Genomic DNA, 6984 nt, shown 5'->3' with positions numbered 1-6984 from the left:
CAACCTATAAGGAAAAAAGAAAATGAAAAAGAATATATATGTATAACTGAATCACTATGCAGTGCACCAGAAACTAATACAACATTGTAAATCAACTATACTTTAATTTAAAAATACAATAAATAAAAATCCATTTAATCATAAAGTTGTATTATAATAACTGTTGTGAACAATTACAAAACAAAATACTAGCAAGTCTTAAAAGATGTATAATGTAAAGGTAAAAATAACTTGAATATAAGAAATAATTTAAATTCCCCAGACAGATGGAGAAAAATAATGAGATATGGGAAAAATTTAAATGTCCTGATAACCTTTCTATTTTAAGTGTGCAATTCAAAGACTTCGGTATATTCACAGAGTTGTGCATTCATCACCACAATCCATTTTAGAATATTTTTATTATCTCAGAAAGAAACCTTACACCTCTTAGCCATCAGCCCACAATACAACAGAAAAGAAACAGACTCACAGATGTAGAGAAGGAACTAGTGGTTATCAGCGGGGAGAGGGAAAGGGGAGGGGAAAGATGGAGGTGAAGGATTAAGAAGTACAAACTATCAGGTACAAAGTAAGCTGCAAGGATGTACTGTACAACACGGGGAATATGCCCAATATTTTATAATAACTGTAAATAGAGTATAACCTTTAAAAACTTTGAATCATTATATTGTATTCCTGTAACATATAATATTGCATATCAACTATACTTCAATTTTAAAAATATGATACTGCAAAATAAATACATAAGTTAAAAAAATAAAGAGAAAAAAAAAGTGTGCCTAAGAAGGAGGGGAGGGTATAGCTCAGTGGTAGAGTGCATGCCTAACGTGCACAAGGTCCTGTGTTCAATCCCTAGTGCCTCAATTAAAAACAAATAAACTTAATTACCTCCCCCATAAAAAAAAATTTTTTTAAGTGCCTAAGATAACATAGCTAGGAAGTGATTAAAGTGGAAACTTAAACTCATGTCTAATTGTATTCAATATAGTACTTTATAGTTACTCATCTCAGATTACCGACTTTAAGTTATATCATTTAATTAAAATGATGTAAAAATTATAGAATTTTTTGAAACAAATACTGATTTCCAAAAAGTAAAAAATTGTTAACCCAAGTCACTAATTTGAATCATTCTTAGGGTAGGAGAAATAGGCAAATGAAAGATGAGTCACGGAGAATGTCTTTCTAAACTCTACCTCCTCAATCTTCTGCAGCTGGAAAATAATTTTGACTAAAGTTCTAAAGCTTTCCCATTTCTCTTCTTTACACTGAAATCTCACAACAGGAAGTAAAGGAGTTCTTAAACTAAAAGACTGTTAAAGTGACATTTATTTAAACAGTGGTTCCTTGTCCAGGAGCTTAACATTCTCTTCAACATATTTTAATGAGCCACATAGTGCAAGACAGAACATATCAATAATCATCACTTTTGCACAGCAAAGGAAACTATAAGCAAAACAAAATGACAACCTACAGAATGGGAGAAAATATTTGCAAAAGATGAGACTGACAAGTGCTTAACCTCCAGAATATATAAACAGCTCATACAACTTAATAAGAAAAACACAAACAACCCAATCCAAAAATGAGCAGAAGATCTAAACAAGCAATTCTCCAAAGACATACAAATGGCCAATAGGCACAAGAAAAAATGTTCAATATCACTCATTATCAGAGAAATGCAAATCAAAACTAAAATGAGGTATCACCTCACATAAGTCAGAATGGCCATCATTCAAAGTCCATGAATGATAAATGCTGGAGAGGGTGTGGAGAAAAGGGAACCCTCCTATACTGTTGGTGGGAATGTAGTTTGGTGCTGCCATTATGGAAAAGAGTATGGAGATTCTTCAAAAAACCAAAAATAGACTCACCATATGATCCAATAGTCCCACTGCTGGGCATATACCCAGAGGGAACATCAATTCAAAAAGACGCATGCACCCCAATGCTCATAGCAGCATTATTCACAATGGCCAAGACATGAAAACAACCTAAATGTCCATTGACAGGTGACTAGATAAAGAAGCTGTGGCATATTTATACAGTGGAATACTACTCAGCCATAAAAAAAGAATAAAATAATGCCATTTGCAGCAACATGGATGAAACTGGAGAATGTCATTCTAAGTGAAGTAAGCCAGAAAGAACAAGAAAAATACCATATGCTATCACTTATATGTGGAATCTAAAAAAAAAAAAAGACAAACAAACTTATTTACAAAACAGAAACAGATTCACAGACATAGAAAACAAACTTCTGGTTACCAGGGGAGAAAAGGGTGGGAAAGTTAAATTGGGAGTTCCGGATTTGCAGGCAGTAACTAATATAAATTAGATAAGCAACAAGTTGATACTGCATAGCACAGGGAACTATATTCAATATCTTGTAGTAATTTATGGTGAAAGAGAATATGAAAAGGCATATATGTATGTATATGTATGACTGAAACATTGTGCTGTACACCAGAAATTGACACAACAGCATAAACCGACTATACTTCAATAAAAATATATTTAAAAAAAAAAGCAGGGATCCTCTCACAAAAAAAAAAAGAATCATCATTATTCTCTTTCTTTCTTTTGATCTTTCTTTGTTTTGGAAAAGCACTAATAGCCTTTGACTCCCTTCTCCCTGTGTAGCATGTGTCATATCCTACTGTGCATCCATCTGTTCTATTTCAGTATAACCTCAGGATAGGGAAACAGTCAAGGGCTCAAAAACCATATGCTGGTGGGATTTTTGTTTTTACTTTGTTAATAAATACAATGGGGAAGGAAGAATGAAGAAAAATTCTGATTTATCTTTGTAATTTCTTGACTAGAGAAATGGTTAGTGTTATAATTTGAAAACTGAAATATGACTATAGTTTTTGTTTTGAGGACCTGGATCACAAAAGGGGTTGGGATGTGAAAGAAGGAAAGAATATTGGAGAGGTGTTCTGACTACATTCTATCCTCAGAAGAAAGCTGGTGAGGGGTTGGAAACAGGAAACAGTTCATGAAAAATTAAAGGAATCAGCAAAAAAAAAAAAAAACCCTCTTGCCCCCAAATGAACAGACTAATAGGAAAATTGAAAGGTCTTCACTAGACTGGGCTTTGAAAATTTTCATTCCTTAGCAGGCTTTGGATGCTTCCAGATCTTCTGGCCAAATCCTAAATTCTGTATAAGAAATTCCTTCCCGATTTCCCTTTGAAGAAAATTATTTTGCAATAAGATTAGTCTGGGTCATCTTATGGTATCTTCTTCTGCTAGAAAAAAAGAAATATGCCATTCCAAGACCAAAGAATTTAACTTTCATATTATAAAAAACACAGGAGCTTATTTTTCAGGTGCAACAGTGACACCCAGTGGACAAAATCCTTTAGTAGTTTACCAAGTAGAACTAAACATTCTATATTTCTGTCATTAAGAAAAAATACGATTTAAAAAAAATTGAAGTATAGTCCATTTACAATGTTGTGTGAGTTTCTGGTGTACAGCATAGTGATTCAGTTATACATGAGTATATATTACTTTTCATATTCTTTTTCATTATAGGCATTCGGTATAGTTCCCTGTGCTATAAAGTAGGACCTTGTTTATTTTACATACAGTAGTTAGTATCTGCAAATCCTGAACTCCCAATTTATTCCTCTCTACCACTTTCCCCCTATTAACCATAAGTTTGTTTTCAATGTCTGTTAGTCTGTCTCTGGTTTGTAAATAAGTTCATTTGTGTTATTTTTTTAGATTCCACATATAAGTGATATTCTGTGGTATTTGTCTTTCTTTTTCTGACTTATTTCACTTAGTATGATAATCTCTAGTCTAGGTCCATCATAGATGCTGCAAATGGCATTATTTCATTGCTTTTTAGGGCTGAGTAGTATTCCATTACGTGTGTGTGTGTGTGTGTGTGTGTGTGTGTGTGTGTGTGTGTGTGTGTGTGTAGATGCCACATTTCCTTTACCTGTTCATTTGTTGATAGACATTTAAGTTGCTTCCATGTCTTGGCTATTATAAATAGTGCTGCTGTGAGGAAAAACATGCTTTTAAATATTTGTCCCTTAATAAATATTTTTCCCCCTAGATGCAGGTCAATAATCACTGATAGAAAAATTTTCCCACACTTATACTAAAAAAGGCTCTCAGTGATTTGTGTGACGAGGGCCTTGGGCCCTATGGAGAGTGGTTCAGCAGGACATTAAGTAATCTCTAGCACCCATAGAACTCATCTGGGGAAGGGAACAATACCTGTTCCTAGCCACCTTTCTTCCCTCCATTAGAACTTGGATGAGATGTTCTGACAGTGTCCACACTCGGGAGGAGTCCCTGACCATACCCCTTAGAGGAACCTGGAGATAATAGTGAATTGTATCTCTTAGAGGCCAGGATTAGAGTCTAGTTAGAATCCAAAATAGAAGAAAAGGATTAAAGTAAGATTTCTATGTTAGACATGTGCACGAGGAAGAGGAGTCTCTTAATTCTATATTTTAACGCACTAACCTAGAGCAAATATCAATCAGTCAATCAATCAAGCAAGCAAGTAAGTAAGCAAACAAATAAGCAAGCCATTGATGAGTTCTAAAGTGCTCTTTGTCCTCCTTCAAGTTTAACCTTGTTAAGAAGTCCTAGAGAAGGACTGTGCTGACCTCCCCTAGAAGACATGACTGGTTCTAGCATATAAAAAGACACCTGATGCTGCTGACTAAAGAAAGCTCCCACTTGTTCAGTGTCTACTGCAAGCAAGGCCTTGTGCTACACTTTAGGCACGTTAACTCACACCATATTTAATACACATAATCCTGATGTGTAGGCATTATTAAATCTCTTTTTATAGATAAGAAAAATGAGGCTCCAAACAAGTTACATAACTTAAGTAGCAGGATCAGAGATCAAATCTCAGTTATTTCAATTCTCAATCCCATTATATTTTCAGTGTATATGTTGCCTCCTGCCTAGCAGTCATTTTGAAAAATATTAATAATTTTTAATTAATAAGCACTTAATTTACTTTTGTTTTAATAGATTTTTTTCAGATCAGACTATCTGAAGCTCCTCACGTGGGTAATTTTGAATAAAATTCATATAGGCAAGAATGGTAAATAATTGATAGTAACACTGTAAGCAGGTAAGGTAGAGGGACCCAGAAAAAAAGGAACCAGGCATGGCTTTCTTGACATAAGAGAAGCCATTTTTGGCCTAAGCCATTTTGGGATCTAAGCCTGGTCACAATGCTCGCACTTGAACAGATATTAGTGATAATGCAAAAGAAAGTAATAATAGGAAAGATAATAAATCAGTTGTAAAGATTCGAAGCACTTTCTTGATTTGTCTTGCAGAATTTAACCCGCCTGGAGCCCTCAACCACCAGATCCACAGGAACTTAAGGGATGATGATGTTAACCATTTCTGACCCTCGTGACTTCAGTCAACTACAGCTTGGACTCTGTCAACCTCTGCCCCAGTTCTATGCTGAATTCTCCCTTGCTCAAGCCCCCTTCATGAATCTGCATGTACTCTAAGCTTAAAACTTCCCCAGTTTTGCTATTTGGAGAGACACTGCTTTCAGAAGATACCTAATGTTCTCCTCACTTGCTGCAAATAATAAATCTTTCCTTCTCCTGATCTTTGGCTTGGTGTGTCTTTTGGCTCAACATCCATCAAGAGGCAAACCTAGTTTTGGGGTAACACTACCCCAAAGTGCCAAGTGAACTGATACATCTTCAAGGTAGATATCCAACATATTCTTTCTTTGTATGAGTGATTTTGACAGCCTGTCCATCAAACTTGACAATGACATGAACCTAGAAGGGAATTTAATATACTGGATGGCAATCTAGGGATCCAAGCAGATTAAGAAGGCCAAAAGAGTGAGGAAAATAAGAGAGCTGAAGTTTAACAAGATATGAACATTATGCCAGTTAGGAATGAATTTGGCTACATAAAGTAGAAAGTCTAAATTTATAATAGCTTAACCAAATATGCACTATTCATAAGAACAATGTGTGACAGTACTCCAAGCTCATCAGACAATGCCTGGAGGGTGGTGTTGCCACTGTAGGATTCACAGACTGAGTCATGCTGTTGGAAGGCTGTTAGGATCACGAGGGGACTCAAAATCATGTCTATGAAAAATACTTGAAGAGAATGGGGTGCTTATTCTGGAGAAAAGAAAATATGCTGAAAGTACTATGTTGGGAAAGGAGAATAAGATTTTCTCTGTGCTACCTCAGAGGGGAAAAATAAGACCAACTGGTAGGCTGGCAAATTTCAGATCAAATTGAGAAGTTTTTAACGTGAGAACACTCCAGAAATGAAATAAGCTGTTCAAGGTGATAACAAATTTCTAGTAATAAAAATAATGGCTATATTTACTGAGGTTTTACAATGTACAGGCACTAATCTAAGTGCTTTACATTTAATGAACTCATTTTATCCTCAAAATTACCCTATTAGGAACTACTATTATCCTCATTTCACAGATAAGGAATTGAACTTACTCACCCAAGGCCAGACAGCTAGAAAGTGGCAGATTTGAATTCATTGAGTCTGACCCTGAGGCCAGAATTCTGACTGCCCTGTGTTCAGGCAGAGGCCTGCTGACCAACGGTAGGGGTGGAGTGGGCTGGAGGGCATCACAGGCGGATCAAAGCCTGGCTAGGATGAGGTAACTTGAAGAGACTAATAGCTCTAATAGCCATATTTATTGAACATCTGCTGTGTGTCAGGCATTGGGCTTAAATTTCATGTACATTAAAAGAGATAAATATTCCAGCAAAGCACCTGGCAGAGCACTGAGTACATCATATTCAATTACTATTAGCTGCTGTGATTACTTTTAATCCTCTCAGCAGTTACAGTAGATGAGTATGATTGTATTCACTTTGCTAATGGGGAAACCGAAGACTTCAGGGACAAGTAAATTTACCCAAGGTCAAATAGCAGTAAGAGCTAAAGCCAGCATGTGAACTCAGATGAACCTGATGCTCCAAGC

The sequence above is a fragment of the Camelus ferus genome, chromosome 6, assembly GCF_009834535.1.
Source record: "Camelus ferus isolate YT-003-E chromosome 6, BCGSAC_Cfer_1.0, whole genome shotgun sequence".
NCBI lineage: Eukaryota > Metazoa > Chordata > Mammalia > Artiodactyla > Camelidae > Camelus > Camelus ferus.
The sequence above is the reverse complement of the archived record's forward strand: the minus strand, read 5'-3'. Positions refer to the sequence as shown.